At 43.8% G+C, this 20911-nt stretch overlaps 1 protein-coding gene across 4 annotated transcripts in view; it reads left to right on the forward strand.

Moving 5' to 3' along the window:
- LOC126262602 (uncharacterized) overlaps positions 1-20911 on the forward strand; it is a 132937-nt gene that overhangs the window by 25158 nt on the left and 86868 nt on the right. Inside the window, exon 2 of one of the 4 annotated variants that reach the window (XM_049959350.1) lies at positions 6129-6395. The exons of the other annotated variants lie outside the window; for them this stretch is intronic. The gene's annotated coding sequence lies outside the window, so the exon portion shown is untranslated. The remainder of the gene's footprint in view (positions 1-6128; positions 6396-20911) is intronic. 4 annotated transcript variants of the gene reach the window in all.

Below are 20911 nucleotides of genomic sequence, written 5' to 3' on the forward strand. Positions count from 1 at the left end.
AATGAATATTTGGTAAGCGCTTTTGCAGATATTGATCTTGAGGGTACAATTCAGTTCAAACAATGGACTCACACTGATAGAGATACACTTGAAACCAGAGAAATGACAGTTGAAGAATTCATTGAACTATTAGTTACAAAACTGTTGGCCCTTTCTACTCACCACTACATTGCAAAGCATCAGAGCAAGCATTTGCAGTTCACTAAAGAAGGTCTCAAACCAGGAGAATTGATTATATTAATGGATTTTGCAGAAAATTACTCCTTTATCGTCCAAGTCGCAGTGCAGGGATTCCCACTGGGAAAATAATCAAGCTACAATACATCCATTTGTAATTTACTACAAAGGTAACGAAGACCTAAAGAGTGTCAGTTACTGCATAATCAGTGATTGCCTCCAACATGATTCAGTTGCAGTGCATGTGTTTTTAATGTACTTGATCAAGTGCATTTTTAAAGAAATTAAGCATATTCATTATTTTAGCGATGGTCCTGCAGAACAGTACAAAAATTTTAAGAGCTTCCTAAATCTTTACCATCATCAAAAAGATTTTGGCATTTCTGCAGAATGGAAGTTTTTCGGAACAAGCCATGGTAAATCACCATGTGACGGAATTGGGGGCACAGTTAAGCTTCTAGCAGCAAGAGCTAGCCTTCAATGCCCAATTGGCAACCAAATTTTAACACCAACCAATCTGTTTGATCAAGAGAAACGTTTTGAAGATGAATGTACAATGTCTGGTACAAGAGACCATCACCATTTTGTGCCAGTTGATGAAAAACGAGTATCAAATGATACATTGTCCTTTACAGCAAATGTTAACTGACATGCTAAAATTGCTACTAAACATGTTGCCATTAATGAACTACAGTCTGGCCAGTATGTTGCTTGCGTTTATGATGGAAAATGGTGGATAGGAAATATCTGTGAAGTTTCATGTGAAGAAAAAGATGCCTTGATTAATTTCATGTATCCTCATGGAGCTGCTCAATCATTTCATTGGCCTACTAGAAGAGACACATGCTGGATCCCAGAACAACAGATAATTGCAGTCATAGCAGTTCCAGCTGCTTCAATGATGGGGCGGCAGTGCAGTTTGCCGGAAGCAATAGTTTTGGACATCAGCAAAAAATTTAAAACAATTAACAATTGAAGAATTCTGTATTACGGCTTGGGAACCACAGAGAGACCCAAAAAAGGCTTGGGAACCTGCTAGATATTTGCATTCTGGCTTGGGAGCCTGCTAGACACCCACTTTCGGGCTTGGGAATCTGCAGTAAAGAAACTTGCATGATGGGGTTACCAGTCTTGAGATTGGTAGTGGCATAGCCACCATGGCCCAACGCAAGGATTTTCGGAATTACCAAAAAAAGTCAATAGTTTAGGCGAATTTTTAGCACCTAACCCAAAGAGACATCAAAATGAAAATAACTATTTCTAATAGAATGAAATGTGCTCTGTTGAATGGTGTTAATGAATGTAATGTCGTAGGTTTTGAGATACATGACTTTGAACACGGGTATATTTTGATACATGTTTTTTAGCAAATTTACAGGATGGTAGCACAGTAATTAAACACACAAGCCAGGCCAAAATTTGTGATATACTAAACACCCAGACAAACAGTAGTTTGGCAAAAGACCAGGTCCATAATGCACTTTCTCCACTACTTATGCCTCGTTAAACTATGGGGCAAATTTCTCGTGACATGATTTGTTGCCCACTTTGAACTGAGATTATGCCAACTTCTCAACTCTACTTGCTTTCTCAACTCTACTTGCAACATTTGTGTTTAGAGCACACAAAGTTGTACCACTGTACCCAGAAGCAAGAGTCTAGCTCTTTTACATTAGGAACAGTGGAATGCCAAACGTGACGATTTCTTCACAACTTTTCGGTCTCTGTAAAAATAGTCTTCACAAAAATGGCTCTAGCACTTCAACCAAGTTACAGGTGAGCCTGAAACTCTCTCAGGTACATCCTGTACAAATTTCATCAAAATTGAAGATGGTCGAGCTGGGATCATCTTCTAAACTTGACATGGAAGGACCCTGCATACAGCTCAGCTCGAGGCATTGCACCCCCTCCTGAAGAAATCATGATCTGCAGTTTTAATTTCTCATTGGAGTTGACTACAGCAGTCTGGTTCTAGATCTTGTCCCCTTTAGGCCAGCACTGATGGATCTTCACACTGTGATAGTGTTGTCATATCCTCTTCACTGTGACGAGCATCGATGGTAGCCACCTCCCTTCGAAAATTTATGGTAATAAAGTGAGTTTTTAGTTTCCTTGAATAAGAAGCCCTCATTGTCAGCGCCTCAGAACTGTAGTAAGGACCCATACAGAGAATGCCGGCAATGTCTCTGCACTTTAGTCGTCTTGAAGAAGGGTCATAATTCTCAACATATGTGATGTCCAGTAAGTGTTGAAGGATACAGTATGGCCCAAGGTAGCACTTTAGCAAATTCTCAGATTGTCTTACTTTCCGTACAGGTGTAAGAATCCATGCTAAGTCTCCTGGACTGAATCTCACTGGTCCGTGCTTGGTATTATAGCACTCTCAGTCCTTCTCCTGGGCATTGGGCATCCAGAGTGCATATGCAAGCCAGCTGTCTTGCTTCTGTGGTCCTATAATCAAGTGTTTCATGCAGTCATCAGGAGCATTGTGTGACTGAAATGAAAACAGTGTATCCATTGATATTTTGCCATCACAACTGTGGAGTGGAAAGAACAATGTGAAGCCTTTAGTTTCTTGCTTCACTGTACTATATGTCAATTGCACAACAGGCAGTATTATGTCCCAGCCTCTGTTTGATATCCATGTACATCGAGAGCATATCTGTCAACTTCTTATTAAAGCAGTCAGTGAGGCCATTTGTCTGTGGGTGGCAGGTTATAGGTGTATTTCCTACCTCAAATTGTCTGTGACACTGGTATCGAAAGGAAAACTTTTCTATGATTGGAGGTTATAACTTGGGGTGCTCCGTGAGCTTCCAAATGATATCTTCTGCAAGATATCTTGCAATTTCGAGAGATTCAGCTGTTGGCACAGCTTTAGTGACAGTGTAGCAGTTGAGATGTGTAAGTGGAGACTGTTATATTTAGATTTCTGTTTGTCAGTTACGGGAATGTCCCTAAGAGATAAATTACTGATAGGTGGATAGCTGCTGCCTCGCGGGGAATTGCTGCTATCACATGTCCCTGGAGGTAATTGGGGCATGTGTTTCCATCGCTGGTACTCTTTACGGTGGCTGACACAGTAACTACTGGATCGCTAGAGACCTTTCCAGTGATACCTGTGTCTGCTTCTGTTTTTTGTCTTCATGAATCCCAGGTGACAAAATGTAGGAGCGTCGTTGATAAACCTCAGGCTACCTTCAGAGAGAACTTGCAGAATTTTGTGAATAAGTTACCTGGTCATACTATTGTAGTAGGTAATACTGGATGACTTCAACTTGCCAGGTACAGAATAGCAGAGTCATGGTAGCAGAGATAGTGATTCTTGTGACATTATTCCGACATATCTTGTCAGAAAGTTACTTTGAGCAGAACAAAGTGACGAAGGTAACATCTTAGACCTTCTAGCACCAAACAGACCTGAACATTCTTAATTGCTTAATTCAGAGGAGAGGGTATCAGTGATCATAAAGCAGTGGTAGCATCAATTACTATGGGTGCCACAAGGAATGTTGAGAAAAGTAGGAGAATATTTTTGCTCAGCGAGAGTGACAGGATACAGATTGTTAGTATCTGAACAGTCAGCTTCATATATTCACTGCTGAGGATGAAGATGTAGAGCACAAATGAGAAAAAATCAAAAGCATCATTCAGTACCCCTTAGTCAAGTGCTTACATTTCCTTTGTGAGTACAATGCTTGGCTGACAGAGCTCTGATCCTAGTAGCACTACTTCCCTTTACATGCTGCAAGTCCCTCATTCTACTGTTTATTTTCCCCTCTGCCTTTCCACTGGATGGTCTTCTTGGTGCTGACCATACTTGGATTTGGACTGTTATTTTGGACACTTTTTTTTCTCTTCCAGCACTTTGTACAACTTTTGTACCTCAAAACTTATTCCCCATTGTTGGGTTTGACATACCATTCATCTTCCAATGTTTACAGAAGTGTGGATTGTGCAGGGAAGGTCACCTAGTGTGGTGTAATTTCCACCTTTTGTGCTTTTCTATCTTTCCACCTTTCTTACTCTTCTTTTCTAGCAAAACTAACACTCCCTAAACCCAACATGCTAGCCGTCCCTTTGTGTGGGAGGGGTGGGGTGGGGATCATTAAGTACCTGCATGGTGGTAGCCCCCTGACCACACAGGGATTGCACTGTTTGTGCCTGAGCTGGAAACTCCCTACATATGTCCGTCATGGCTGGGGCACGGAAACTTGTTGCCATCGCTGTGGGTGATGGTGCCCATGGGGAGAGCCCGCTTTAGGAAGTGGTGGCTCCAAGGCGTATGACTCACAAATGAGACAGCATAAACTTTCTTCTTCTGCTGGTGGCTGCAGGGCCCCAGCAGTCTCTTCTGTAGGAAAAGATTCTTATAATGCGGAGACATATGAACATAAAATGTTTCCTTCCTTGGCAGTCCGTGGGAGGGACATAGAGCTAAGAGTCAAGGAGAGAAATACTCCCCACAATACTTAATTTGCTCTAGGACTGACAGGGATTCCTATATGGCCACAAAGATATCAGTTTTGTTGAACACCGAGAGGATAGGTTTGGGGAAGTAGCAGACAGTTTGAAAGGTGGTTCAGTTATGGTCAAAATAACATCCCTGCTCAATTGTGGGTGCTGCTCATCTGCGATAACCTGTGTGTTATTCATGTAACTGACACACTTCATATTCTACATTGTATCATCTTCATTTGTTCCCAGATGGGGGAGCCCAAGTGATGTTCATATGGGTTCCTGGCCATATTAGTTATCCTGGGAATGACGCTGCTGATGCTGCAGCCAAGGCCACTGTCCATCTCGGTCGGCCCGCCTCTTACTCTGTTCCCTCGCAAGATACATCGGCGTATTATGTCACTTTGGCATGACCATTGGTGCTCCCTTCATGGGAACAAACTCAGAGCAGTCAAACCTGTCCCAACAGCCTGGTCAACTTCCTCCCAGCCATCTCGCTGTGAGGAAGTAATGTTAGCTCGGTTGCAAATAGGGCACTGCTGCTTTAGTCACCGCCACTTGTTGAATGGCGACCCTGCACCCAGCTGTTCTTTCTGTAGCCAGCCATTAATGGTCAGACATTTCCTGATCCTCTGCCCCTATTTTAGCCACTTATGTCTCAGGGTCAGGCTGCCGCCCACTTTGCCGGATATTTTAGCAGATGATGTGTGAGCTGCGGCTTGCATTTAAGGTTTTTGAAAAGCATTAATTTAATAAAAGAGATTGGATTTCTGCCTGGGGGGGGACACCTTCCAGCCCGACATCCTTTTACAGACTATTGATAAGTTACATGCCATTTTGGAGTGGTGGAGTGTATTTGTTTGTTTTGTCATGCCCAATTAGGACCAAAAGACTGTAGGATGGATACTGGGTTTCATCTTGGTCTTTGGAGGTAACTCATTATGGGAAAAGGTCAACATGATGGTGAATTGGAACTATGTGAAACTGTATGTCCTTCCTTCCATGTAGTGCTTGAAATACATGAGATTCGATCACAACCTTTAGTGTTGTAATGCCAGACACATTTGTTGGGATTGTGGATATCAGTTGCATAAAAAGCTCAGTGTGCCTCTCCCCCTGTCTGTCTCAATTGCGTGAAACATCATTTTGTCCTCACGGACCTACACTGTCTTCGAAAGAGAGAAGAAAATCGAAGAACACAAGACTCTTGACTGACTAACTTAACAGGACACCAAGAAGAAATGTGATCATTTGCATCTTGCATGTATGATATGTTTTGCTATGGATATGATGATGCCATTCTCTCTGGCAATAGTATCTTCACCCTTGGTGCATTTCATGTCAGAGCCACTAGACTACACCCACTACCCTCACAGTTGGGGCCCTCCTCTTACTGTCTCTCCCCCCCCCCCCCCCACACACACACACACAAATCACCATCCCCTCCCAACTCCATCAACAGGAAATGATCCTGTGGGATGCTCCTTTTCCAGGATTCTGCTGATGTGCAACTGAAGAAGCCACAGGTTGCTGGTTGTAGGGCTTCGCGTTTCTCCTGTGCTCCTGAAACGGGCAGACAAGCCCTCATGGACACTGAAACCATTTGATGAGAAGAGGGACAAAAATAAGATCTCCAAAACGGATGTGGTTCTGGAGTTCCAGTGCCACCATAGCCATCATGCTTAGGCTCTGTACTGGAGATGGAGTTTCTGATGGCTCCTATGGCACTGGATCATCCCACACAACCTGCTTCAGAATCAGTGAGTATTGATGCCATATCCTCATGACTGGTGGCAGCAGGCAAATCTGGGGGATTACCTGCCTCCTTGGTCCCTTTGCATCCCCACAGGATACCGATAGTGTGATCTTTCAGTGCAGTGGAACTGTTGTGGTTTTTCCACCACCTGGCTGAGTTGCAACATCCCTTATATGTTTCTCCTGCTTTCTGCATTGTCTTCCAGGAAGTTGGTTCCCAACATTGGAAACCTACTCTCCACAACTATTTTAAGATTTTGAGGATTCAGCTGATTACGATAGTTGGATAGATTTACATATACATTCTGGACACTCTACAGTGAACATTTGCCACTAGATATGGCTTTGGGGGGCTGGGACTGTTTCTCCTCTCTAGATTTTACCATCTGTAATGTGTATCTTCCTCGTGACGGTGAAGTGTCTCAGTGTGCATTGTCTGCACTGATTTATCAGCTCCCCTCACCCATCCTCATTTTGAGTGACTTGAATGCTCAGAACCCTTTGTGGGGTGAAACAACGATCACTGATCTCTTGAATATCGTTGTCGCCACACTTGCTTCAGTGTGCCGTGTGTACCTAATTTCTGTTTGCAGCCTGGGTCCTCTTTCCCACCATTCGAGAGTCCAGTATGTTATGTGTGACATTATCATTTTCTGATTGACCTGTCCCTTCCACAGCATCACTCGCCTGGGCATCCTGCCAGATGGGCTCTCAACAATGCTTACCAGAATGCCTTTGCCTCTTCCATTGCCTTAAGCACACCACCACATGAAGGTATCAATGCAGCTGCCCAGAGCACAACCTCAGCCATTCTGTTGGCAGCAGACTTAGCGATCCCCTAATCCTCAGGATTCCTTTTTTGAAAGATAGTATCTTGGTGGGCTTCGAAAATCACTGTGGCTACTAGAGATCAGACAGGCGCCATCCATCGATATAGCACGTCATTGCCTTTAAATGGCTCCGTGCCTAGATCCACCACCTAAAAAAACCCACAGAAACAAGAAAGCTGGGAACGGAATGTTACTGTAAGTGGACACCTCTATGAATGCTAGTCCCCCACAGTTGTAACTGGTGTCTCCCTGAATAGTGTTGTCTACCCTGACATAGATGCTGTCGCTGAACATCCGCATTGTGCTCGAGCCTCTGCATCTGAGTGTAACAGCTTATATTTCATTCCCTCAAGCAGTGGGCAGAGTGAATTCACTTATCTTTCCACTGCAGCTACATCTGAATGCATACTCCATAAACCTCTACAATGCATGGCGGAGGGTACCTTGTACCACTACTAGTTATTTCCACTCACTCTCCCCCCCTCCCCTCCCCCCCTTGCTGAGAAGGTCAAGGTGATGGTCTACTGCTGTGATATCAAGCCATATATCCCTCCCCCAATGTGGTGCTTTAAGTGCTAGAAGTTTGGCCATATTTCTTCCCGCTGCACTTCCAGTATCACATGTCGAGATTGTGGACATCCATCCCATCCCAATACTGCATGTGCCCCGTCTCCTAAACGTGTCAACTGTGGAGAGCATCATTCCCCTTGCTTGCCAGACTGCAGGATTTTACAGTGAGAAAGGAAAATCATGGAATACAAGACCCTGGACCGACTGATCTACACTGAGGCCAAGAGGAAATCCTGTGGCTATGATCTCCTCTTACACTGCCTCTACAAGAACTGTTGTAGCCCCATCAGTTCCAAGAGTCCCAGTTGGCTCTCAGAGCTGGAAGACTACACCTGCCCCCTTGATGGTGGGGACACTTCCCTCCCTGTTGCTCCCGCACCACCTACTTTCGGACCACTGTCCCCCCCCCCCCCCCAATAATTGAAGACACCAGTTCCATTTCTCAGCTGTAGAAGCATAATTCTTCTTCGGCTCCTCTCGCTAGGAAGGGGTCCCTCAGGTCACTCCCTTCCCAGGTTTCTGCTAGTGGGAAAGATAACACCCGCCAGTGGCTAAAGTGTGCAAAAGCAGCTAGTCATAGGGCTTCACAAGCACAGTTTCGAAGACTGAATTATTGAAGCCCTCCCAGCCAGAGAAACCCAAGGATCAGCGAGAGAAATCCAGAAAGAAGATCCCCAAGACCAACGGAATTGCGGTGGCACCCACACCACCTCTACCTATAAGCTCTGCGTCCGAGAATGAGGTGAAGATTCTGGCGTCTGCTGAGGACTCATGCCTTCCTAGTCTCACAATCGTGCAACTGTTAAGCTTTACGCCTGCTTTCTGTATTGTCCTCCAGGAAATCTGGTTCCCAGCAATGTGGATCCCTGCCCGTCGTGACTACAGGGGATATTACAAGAACCGTATCAAATATAATAGTGTGTCGGGTAGAGTTTGCGTTTATGTCCTGGACTCGGTATGTAGTGAAACTGTGTCCCTTCAAACTCCTCTTGAAGCTGTGGCTGTCAGGATACGGATGGTGCTGGAAATAATTGTCTGCAATGTATATCTCCCTCCAGATGGTGCGATACTCCTGAATGTATTGGCTGCACTGATTGATCAACTCCCTAAACCTTTCCTACTTTTGGGAGATTTTAGTGCCCATAGCCCCCTTGTGGGGTAGCACCATGGTTACTGGACGTGACAGAGATGTCGAAAATTTACTGTTCCAACTCGACCTCTGCCTCTTAATACTGGTGCCATCATACATTTTATTGTGGCTCATGGTAGTTACTCAGCCATTGATTTATCAATTTGCAGCCCATGAGTTCTCCCATCTACCCACTGGAGAGCGTGTGACGATATGTGCGGTAGTGACCAATTCCCCATATTCCTGTCACTCCCCCAGTGTCATGCCCACAGACATCTACCCAGATGGGTTTTAAACAAGGCAGACTGGGTATCCTTCACCTCTGTTGTAACCATTGAATCTCTGCCATGTGGTGCCATCGATGTTGTGTGATTGAGCAGGTCACTACAACAATAATTTATGCGGCAGAAAATGCGATCCCTCATTCTCTAGGGTGCCCCCAGCGAAAGACAGTCCCTTGGTGGTCGCTGGAAGTCGCTGAGGCAATTAAAGAGCGTCAGCGAGCTCTACAGTGACACAAGTGGGGCCCTTCTTTAGAGCATGTAATAGCCTTTAAGCATCTCCTTTGCTGTGATCGCCTGCTTATAAAACTACGGAAACAGGAGTGTTGGGAGAGGTAGGTGTCGACCATTGGGTGCCATATGTCACCTTCCCAAGAGGACTTCCATCCACCGTTTGATGGTACAAAAGGCTGGGGGGTAGTTCTCCAGCTCAGAGGCTCGAGCATAGTGCTCAGCAAAGTGCTCGGCAGTTGTGTTTGCCTTCATCTGGATGAAGATCTAACATCTTTTTGGGTACCAGACCCCAACAGGTGACCCTGGTGTTAATGTCAGTGGCGTGCTCTCTACCTAGGCAAACACAATAGCCGAGCACTTAGCTGAGCACTATGCTCGAGCCTCTGAACTGGAGAACTATCCCCCAGCCTTTAGCACCCTCAAACGGTGGATGGAAAGGAAAGTCCTCTTGTTCACTACACGCCACAGTGAACCCTATAATGCCCCATATACAGAGCGGGAGCTCCTCAGTGCCCTTGCACATCGCCCCGACACTGCTGCTGGGTCAGATCTCTCGACTGACTACAAGCGATATCTCGTTGTCATCTTCAAACGGATCTGGTGCGATGGCGTCTTTCCATCACAGTGGCTGCAGAGCACCATAATACCAGTGCTAAATCCACTTGATTTGCATAGCTACCGGCCATCGGCCTCACAAACGTTCTCTGTAAGCTGCTGGAATGTATGGTGTGTTGGCGGTGGGTTGGGTCCTGGAGTCACGTGGCTTACTCGCTCCATGTGAGGGCAGCTTCCCCCAGGTTCACTCTACCACTGATAATCTTGTGTCCCTCAAGTCTGCCATCCAAACAGCCTTTTCCAGACGCCAACATTTGGTTGTCATCTTTTTTGACTTACGTAAAACATGCGACACAATATGGCGTCATCATATTCTTGCCACATTGTATGAGTGGGATTTCCAGTGCCCACTCCTGATTTTTATCCCAAACTTCCTGTCGCTCCATACTTTCTGTGTCCAAGTCGGTGCCTCCCATAGATTCCCCACAGTTTCAGGAGAATGGTGTTCTGCAGGGCTCTGTGTTGAGTGTCTTTCTATTTTTAGTAGCCATTAACGGCCTAGCAGCAGCTGTAGGGCCATCGGTCTCCCCTTCTCTGTATGCGGATGACTTCTGAATTTCGTATTGCTCCTCCAGTACTGGTGTTGCTGAATGGTGCCTACAGGGAGCCATTCACAAGGTGCAATCATGGGCTCTAGCCCATGGCTTCCAGTTTTCAGCTGCGACGTCATGTGTCATGCGCTTCTGTCGGCGTTGTACCGTTCATCCGGAACCTGAACTTTACCTTAATGATGATCCACTCAATGTAGTGGAGACATATCAATTCTTAGGACTGGTTTTCACGCCCGATTGACTTGGCTACCTAACCTTCATCAGCTTAATGCTGCCTGAGCAACACCAGCTGGGGTGCAGACCACTCTACGTTGCTCCAGCTCTTCAGAGCCCTTGTTCAATCCCACCTTGAATATGGAAGTCGGGTTTACGTTTCGGCGGCGCCCTCAGCGTTGCATTTAGTAGACACAGTGCACCACTGTGGCATTCGCCTAACGACAGGAGCTTTTAGAACGAGTCCAGCGACCAGTGTCCTGGTGGAGGCCAGAGTCCCTCCATTGTGGATCTGACATGCACAACTGCTGGTCATTTATGTTGCACACATTCGTAGTTCTCCTGAGCATTCATATTACCATCTCCTTTTCTCACCTGCGGCAATTCATCTCCCGCATTGGCGGCCCAGGCCAGGGCTCATGATTGCAGTTTGCATGCGATCTCTTCTCTCTGAACTGGAGTCCTTCCCTTTACCACCTCTACTTGAGGTCCATTCATGTACACCTTCATGGTATACGCCTTGGCCCGAAGCTTCGTCTGGACCTTTCACGTCGCACTAAAGATTCCATTAACCCCGCCGCTCTCCGCTGTCACTTCCCCTCGATTTTTGATGTCTTCGGGGGCTCTGAAGTTGTTTACACTGACGGCTCAATGGCTGATGGTAATGGTGGCTCAGAGGCCACATGGAACAGCATTCCTTGCCCGCTGACTTCAGTGTATTCACTGCAGAGCTTGTGGCCGTATCTCGTGCACTCCAGTACATCCATTCCTGTTCTGGTGAGTCGTTTCTTCTCTCTTCTGACTACCTGAGCAGCTTACAAGCTATCAACCAGTGCCATCCTTTGCTAGTGAGCATCAGAGAGTCCATCTATGCCATGGAATGGTCCAGTTGTTCAGTGGTGTTTGTGTGGACCCTAGGACAGGCCGGAATCCCAGACAGTGAACTTGCTGACAGGCTGGCCAAACAGGCTATGCAGAAACCACTCCTGGAGATGGACATCTCCGAAACTGACCTGCGTTCTGTCTTAGGCCACAAGGTTTTTCGGCTTTGGGAGACGGCGTGGCATAACAGTATGCACAACAAATTGCATGTCATTAAGAAGACTGTGAATATGTGGAAGTCTTCCCTGCAGGCTTCTTGCAAGGAATCAGTTGTCCTTTGTCGGCTCTGCATTGCTCATATTTGGCTCACACATGGTTTCCTCCTCTGTCGCGAGGACCCACCTCAGTGTCGCTGTGGCTCAGTCGTCTTGCTGGACTGCCCACTTTTAGACGCTCTGTGGTGGACTTTTAACTTTCCCAGCGCCCTACACTTGGTGTTGGGTGACAGTGCCTCAACAGCAGCTTTAGTTTTACGTTTTATTCTTAAGGGTGTGTTTTATCGATTTATCTGAGGTTTAGCACATGTACTTTGTCCCTCTGTGTCCTCCACCCTAGGGCTTTTAGGGTGGAGGTTTTAATATGTTGCAGAGTGGCTGGCTTCTGCTTTTTTGTTCTCATGGTGAGCCAGATATGGTAATCTGCTTTCTTGCTTTTAATATTTTCTTCCTGTTTCTTGCATCTCTTTGTGGTTTTCTTGTCCTGCTTTGTCTATTGTAGTGTTTGTTGTCTTTCTGTCGTTCTTCTGGTTCTTCCTTTCTCCTGTTATTGTGCCGTACATCATGTTTGTTTTCTCCTTTCCCTTGGCTAATTTTTTACTGGGAACAAGGGTCCAATAACCTCGCAGTTTGGTCCTCCCCCCCATTTAAACCAACCAACCAACCTGTTCCACTCGCAAACAGAGTGAGGGGAAAAAAGACTCTGTAGAAGCCTCCTTACGAGCCATAATTTCTCACTTATCATCTTCATGGTCTTTATGCGAAATGTATCTTGGTGGCAGTAGAACCATTTTGCAGTTGGCCTCAAATGCTGGTTCTTTAAATTTGCGCAATAGCACCTTGTGGAAAGAATGATTCCCAATTGAGTTCACAAAGTATTTCCATAATACTTGTGGGCTGATCAAAGTTACCAGTAATAAATCTAGCAGCTGTCTTAACTATCTGAACTGCTGGGGGTCCCAAACACTTGAATAGTACTCAAGAGTGGATTGCTCTCGTGCTCTGTACGTGTCTCCTTTATGGATGAGCTACACTTTCCCAAAATTTTCCCAATGGAATGAAGTCGAGCATTAACACTCTTGTACTACCAGCATGAAAGGAACCCTGGAAATTAAGGCACCAAGAGAGTTGCATCAATATCAACTAACATCAGTGCCTTAAGGCATTTTGCATTATGCTGGCTGTTAAGTTATTTATTCAGCTGCGAGAAGTGGGAGGTGCTCTGCCCTCTGATTCTTTCTCATGTGTATGATTTTGCAAGGACATTAGGAAATATTGACATCACAGCAAGCAGGAGTGGGAAAATGGGCATAAGAGATCTTCAACTATAGTATGAGCACTGGTTTTGACCAGCTTTTGCCTGATTCCTGGTGTTCATGTAAAAATTATACTACTTTAGAGCAAACTAGCCTTTCTGAAAAGTGTGTGACATTGCAGTTCATACCAACTGGAGTCACTGGACAAATCCAGCAATGGATGTTTGTATCTTCTGTGCCTATAAAACATATTATCACAGTATCTGCAGCAAAGCCTTAAAGGATAGCCAATTTCATGATAAGATCCATGACAAACTGTTTCACATTCAGTTGTATGCCATCAGATTCTGTCACTTTTCACTACCCCGTTACACCTGTATGATTCTATAAGCATTCATTAAGAGTATATACCTAGCTGATTGTCCTGCACGGTTTGTAACTTCCAAGAAGTTCACCTTCAGTGTTGATGGTGTGAACAGTTGTTCTCACTGTGGCATGCTATTGTTCATTTGGTGTTCATGGTGCAAGTTAATGATTATTAATATTATTATGTTTTTAAACATTTCTTGAATGTCTATGATATCCATTTTGCTAACTGTAATACATACAATCCCTTAGAAGGTTGATCTCTGCACCTCCAGGACACATTTTCTGTCTCCTCCCTGATGCACTTGGTGAGTCCTTAGCAGATATTTTTGCTGTTATAATTGTTAACACAACACTTTCAAATGAGCCTTACTAAAGATTGAACTTGCGACCTCGTACTCAAAGGGTTCATTGTGAGCAAGGCCTTAAGGGATGGGAAATACCCATCATGGTGTGATAACCATATCAGAAAACTACTACATAAAGAGAGGTTCATCACAAGTTCAAAAGAAGCCAAAACATTGCCAACAAACAAAAGCTGAACAAAGTGAAAATAAGTTTGAGGAGAGCAATGAGAGAAGTATTCACTGACTCCGAAAGCGAAATTTTGCCAACTGGTGTGACTAAAAACCCTAAGAGCTTTTGGTCTTACTTAAAATCTGTAAGCAGATCGAAATCGTCTATTCAGTCACTTGGGTGCCACTCTTGGCGCTTAAAGGTATGATGATGGAGAGAAGGCTGCAATACCAAATTTGGTCTTCTGAAATTGTTTCATGACAGAAGGCTGTAAGTATGGTCCTTCCTTTCAGTCATCGTACGAATGTGTTTGAGGTGTTGGCAAGCTGTTCAGCACACCCCTAAGATGCTACAAGACTGATCCCCAGTGACTTGCAGTGAAGGGAAGCTCCCATTAACATCATACAGATTTAAAAGAAACAATGTTGTGCAATGATTAACTTCTTATTAAATGAAAATTACTAGTAGTGCCCTAATTAAGCATGAAAGTTAGGGTACCACACCTCTAATGGATATATTAATGATGGGACTCGTCGAACTACAAGTGACGGTAGAGTCACTATAACAATTTGGTTTGTTGCCATAAGGTATCAAATGATTTTTTCCACTGAATGAAGCTTATAAACTTTTAATAAGTGGACAAAAGGTTGCAGTTATAAACCATAGCCTTGTGACAGATGGTGGACACATGAAAGCATAATATGAAACTATATCATGGATACGGCCATAAATGGTTGGCAATTTAAAACAAGAACCCTGAAAAAGTAAACACGAACACCAATAGATTTGTCAAAGCACATGATATGTTGTAGCTAGCTGGCTGTGAATGTTAAAAATGTGCAATTAAGCCCTCATGCAAATTACTAGTCTTGAGTCCCCCGTGTCTTGGTGATTACATTAATGGCTCATTGTAACCACTCTTAAACGGTGCAAGTGCAGGAGATGGCTCTGATAGTGGCTTTAAATTCTGAGTCCAGCTGTACTTGGCTCTAAGTTGGAGACATCTGTATCTCCCGCAAATAATTCTTCAGTGTCCCGAAAGCAAGCATACCCTCTGATGTCCCTGTAGCAAGCAATTATTTTCTGACTTTACTGTACAAAACTCAGCTGGTTCTGCCAGTATAAGAATTTCGCCAGTTGCAGCAGATCTTGTGAATTCTGAGCAGTAGTAATTTTATAACAAAGTTTAGCAAATTCCTACTCTCACAGATTTCTCATAGTCGGCCAATAATGATATGGCACAGGACAGCAAGCAGAGAATCATTCCCACTACATGACAGATTTTGAACCCCAGCCAACAAACTACCTTGCACATACAGACATCAGGGAAAATGTGACACCTGGGAAAATGTGCCTTCTACTGAAATAAGTACTGGAACAAATAACAGACCCCCGTTCTCAGGTATAACGAACATTCCTGTGTGGTGCGGCTGCAACCAGTGGCTGGTACCATGGTCTTAAGCTCGAGTTTTTCACTGGATTTGAGATCCTTTCTCACCAAACAGGATTCCTTCTAGCCAGTGGTGGCTATTCCTTTAGGACTTCTGGACGGCGAAGCGCCCCCCCTCCCTCCCTCCCCCATTAATATTATTTATGGGAAAGGTTGCAGTATGCATGCATCGTGAATCAAAAATGGACTCATTTTACTTTCTTGTACGACCAGCCCTTACGTGCCAAAGATAAGTGTTTTTAGAATGAGTCGACTACCAGCTAGTGTAAGTGTATGATCAATGTTTTTTAGAATGGGTTGACTTGAATTCTCAGCAAACCGTCCCAGCAGTTTAAAGGTGGACAATAGACATTTGGAGAAGGGTTAGGGTATTGGGAGTAGGGTGGAGGGCAGTGTGGTGATGTTACAACTGCGTAGGGGGGGGGGGGGTGGTGTCCATTTTAAGTAGGTGAAGTATGTGAGTAGCGTTGCGATTGTAGTACTGGTACTGTTGTTTTGTTGTGAATCAGACTGTTTGAAAGTGCGACCTAGTGATGCAACTGATGTGCTACTTTCTTGTTTTGAATGAATGGTGTAAACAGAATAGTGTGAACTATTGGCAATGAATATCTTACTTTTGGGAAAAAGTTAGAGAGTGTGTGTGTGTGTGGTGTCAGGTACCCCTATGGTGGTGGTGGTGGTGGTGGTAGCCTCCTGTCAAAGCAGCTATAGCACTATTGATGCCCGAGCTGTCACCTTCCTGTGCATGCTGAGGAGTGGGTGCTTGTCGGTTTGGGGGCTCTGGGCACTGGCTTTTGCTCATGGTGGGCAGTTTCTATGAGTGGGGCCCTCATTTGGAGTAGGTGGCATCGTGGTGGATATCTGGCATTATGAAAAGACTGATGTTATCAGTTAGTGGCCACCAGGCTTTGACAGTCCCTTCAGACTGACCTCAATTCAATACAGATTGTTATAATCCTAGGAACTTACCCTCCTGGGTTTCATTGTGGGAGGAAAGCTGGTTTGTCCTTTCTGCTAAGCCAGTGTTGTGTGTGGAGGATATTGAAAACATATTTCCATTTAGTGAATGACAAGGGCAGCAACTCCAAACCATTTCAGGGTGTCGCTCTCTTGCAAACAGATTTTTGATGTACCAGTTACTGTAACATCCCACAAGGACCTAAATATGCTGCAGGGCTTAATTTTTCATTGGGACCTAACACTGCATACATAACAACAACACACACAATTGGAGAAGCAAGGAACCCCATTTTTTATGTATTTATTCATGTGCCCTGTTGAAAATGTTGGTATTTAGCTGGATCCCCTTCATATGTTGCCTGCATCAAGGCCTGCCAGATAATGAGCTTGACACCAGGGTATTCATTCTCACTTATGAGGCAAATTCACTTCCAGATTTGCCACAGTGGTGTAAAACTATATTTCTGTGATGCAATGCTTTTAAATGTCAGCATTTTAGACATATGTCTCCCTGGCATACATATGATCCATTTTGTGGAGACTGGCTGGTCACTTTGTGAAAGTTCACCATCTGCACTACCACCTGTCTTTGTCAAATGCAAGAATGACCACTTACTGTGATTCCCAGATTGTGCTACTATAATTAAAAAACACAAAATGCAGTGACTGAAAGTCTCTGATCACCTCATATTTTGAACATTGGAAAAAATACAATCACTTATATCCTGTTTCCATGGAATTGGGTTCTGCCACTTTTGTGATCAAATTATCAACAGTACCTGGTGTATTTACTCCTCTACATTGACCTCTGGTAGTTGCAAGAATAAATTAGACCAGGAGGGTGATAGGGCCTCTTCTCTTGTGGTTCCTACAGCGCTATCTTCGGGAACCACTCCTCCCCTCCCCCCACCTGGCTGTAGAAACAGCACCCTCCTCCACCATATAATAACATAATGCTCCCTTTTGGGAAGCCTCTTCTTGGAAACCTACAGACCAGCCACCCGAGATTTGATGCCAAACAGTGGCTGAAGCAGTGGCTGACTGAGGGACACAGGGCTGTGCACTCCTCAACCACTAAAACCAGTGACAGGGGAAAAGAAGAAATCTTTGGAGAAGGCTATTCTATTGACTCCTGAAGCACTAGGTCTCCCCATACCATCAGACTCTGGACTGACATTCGCTGATGTTAATTCCGCTTCAGTGGCAGTGATCCTGGGGTCTGACCTGCCCTCACAGCCCGTTCATACCTAACCAGGACTCCTTTAAAAGAATAATTTAATTGATCTGCACTGGATATTACTGTCATCTTCCAGAACTGCAACTAATTTTCTCCTGTCTGCTGCCTGTGTTGCTCCACAAGATACACATTTCACTGATGACCATTCTCCAACTCTTCAAGGTTACTTTGAATCTTTCTTTCAGAACCATAGTGGTCCTGAGAGAGCATGTGGAAGGGTCTAGACACTGATCTGTACAGATGTCGTCAATGAGTGGATTCCTCTCCATACCACATAGCAATAGCTGCGCAAGTATGAACAACCCCAGTGATCACCATTTGTAATGCTTGTTTATCCCCAGACTGGGCAATTCCTTACTTGAGATGTCCACTTTAATCAAACAACTACTCTGCTCTCCTCCCAGCCTGTCTGTTTCTTTGTAATTGGGGATTTCAACGTGCACCACCACCTGTGGGGAAGTACATCGCCTTGTACCTTCCCTTGATTCATTTGCCACATTTTTATATATTTTTTCTTTTATCGGTTAAATTCAGCATCTCCTGTGTTAGCCAGCAATTTCTACTAGGTCTTGTCATTTTACTTATTAGATCCTCTGCTGTCTTCACAATATCATCTCTTAGAGCTACCAGTTCATCTTTTTCTGTATTCACTTCCAGTGTTTCAATCAATTGTTGCCTAATGCTCCCTCTGAACCTCTCAATAATCTCTGGTTCTTTCAACTTATCTAGGTTCCATCGAGTTAATTCCCTATATTTTGCTGTTTTTAAGTTAACAATAAATTATGGTCAGAGTCCACATCGGCCCTTGGAAAAGACTTTCAGTTTAAAATGTTTGTTTTAAATCTCTGCCTTGTCATTTTATAAACAATCTGCAACCTTCCATTGTCACCAGGTCTCTTCCACATATATAACCTTCTTTCATGATTCTTAAACTAAGTGTTAGCAACATGATAGGTCCATCAAAAAATTGCTATGCTGCAGCCGTGATTTCAAAATTCTTGACAGTTTCTAACACTTCCTCAAGAGCAGTATTTACTAGTTTGTGTCTGCACATTCTACCTTATTGTATTTATTAAATGTCACACTCATTTATCAAAGAATTGTTTAAAAGTCACATTTTTGCACTTGAATAGACATTCACACATCAGACCTTTGATATCAGCTGCCTTTGAAACATATATGCTGAGCAACATTGATGATATTACTAGCCTGAAAGTGAAGCTGCAGGCATTTTCAGTATGAGACCCAATCCTAATTTTTCAGATGAAATAGTTTGAATGGTGTAGGCAGTTGCTGTGCTGACGTGATGAGCCTCTGTACAATGGGCAGCTGTTGTGTAGCATGCTTCACTTGGTGTTCCAGGGTGGCTCATAGTTGAAGCATACTGCTGTGCTCACTGCGGTGTTTGAAGCTGCAGCTGTTGCTGCCACAGTTTCAGGAATTCCAGATTCATGTTACCTAAAGCTTGGTATTCTGCTCAGCCGTGTGCACCAAGTTAGTCCTCTTCGCCAATGTAATTTCTGCTGTTGGTGTAGCAAAAGTGATTTATTGCACTGCTTGTCACACAACACAAATGCACCAATAGTTCGTAAAACCAGTCTTTGCACTTTCATCCTATGTTTTTTATTTTTCCAGTCTTTGATCACAATATCAATTCTTTAGATGATGACCGGTTTCAGTCCGAGGTGACCATCCTTAGGTCTACAATATACAAATACATACACCTAGTGAGCAGTGTGTCATAATACAGCAATACATATCACAATATAGTATTATACAGTCAGGGAAATGCATAGATAAAATACGGTAAAACGTACTTTTTTTAATCCATGTCCTAAAGTGATAAGGCCGTAATGGCATTGTCAAAACATATAAATATAATCAGCATAGCATCGTCACATATATCTAAAATAAGGTGTAGAATAGGCCACATCGTCTACACAGTCATTATTGCAACTGGCTACTGAAGTACAGTAGCTACCAGAAATCTGTTTGCCTACATTCTCCCTAGATGTCGCTACTGTGGGCTTAGATGTAGTCATCCAGTTACCCACATAAAATTATTAAACGGAAATATATGAAGAGAACAGGACTGATCCTTTTTTTGTGGTGAATATATGGTCAACAATTAATATACATAATACATTGCCTTAGCAACCTATAAATTGCCTATATGAAAGCTAAAATGTCTATATGACAGCTGAAAAAAGGGCAGATCAATGATCAGTGTCCTCTGTTGGGTCGGCCACCAGGCTGTTATATAGGCGTGCACCGATCTTACGAACTTAACCACTAGAGGGCTTTACATACAATGTGATATGTCTCCCACAGAAAATTTTTAGACAACACATTAACAGTCAATAAATAAAATTATTTAGCCTGGCTATACATTCCATGAATAGGTAGGACATAATCAGTAACAGGATTAGAGCGACTAGTGTATGGAAGTAAGGCAAATGCGTACTGGTCTCAACTTGAATCATCAAGTAAGGCTAGGTATAAATACGTGAGGCATTATTTGGTTATTGTAGTACGTTATCAAACTAAGCAAAGTAGGCGTTGGGCACAAAATCGCTTTGTCCATTGAGGACCCTAGTGGGCTCATGCTTTTTGGCTTTGTAAATCTCCAACAAGTCGAGAGCGCAACCCTTCTCTCATAAAAGGGCCTTTTTCACTTCTATGATCCACCGACTTCTTGGATTACCATTGGCCGACGATGAAATATGCCAAGAACTTAGTATATTAAGGCAAATTGCAGTAGCCAACGGTTTCTCGGCTAAAGATTTATGCATCCATACAATAGGATAGATAGGTTATTGTATGTTGCCTTGAGCACACATGCCAGCCCTCCCGTGGCAGTACAAGATAGAGCCAAGCTTACAGAACTACGGTACGAACTACACATGGCAAAATGTTTGTACTGATGCGCACACAAACATTACTATGAAAAATTGAGATACAGGTGCTGTGTCTAGTGCGGCAAGAAGTACCCAGGTGGCATGCATGACCAACTTAAGGCATATTTCGAAAAACAAAAGTCCATAAAACTAGTAATATAAGCAAACCAGTGCAGACACATAAAACCCTCAGATGAAGTAAAGGTACCCCCATATAAAAAATAGATAAAATGATTACATAAAGAACAATGAATCACAATATGTCATTAGAACTCAGTCACTCAGAGTAAAACAGCTAAATTTTGGGGTACAGTCATAG

This window comes from Schistocerca nitens, chromosome 6 (genome assembly GCF_023898315.1).
Source record: "Schistocerca nitens isolate TAMUIC-IGC-003100 chromosome 6, iqSchNite1.1, whole genome shotgun sequence".
Lineage (NCBI taxonomy): Eukaryota > Metazoa > Arthropoda > Insecta > Orthoptera > Acrididae > Schistocerca > Schistocerca nitens.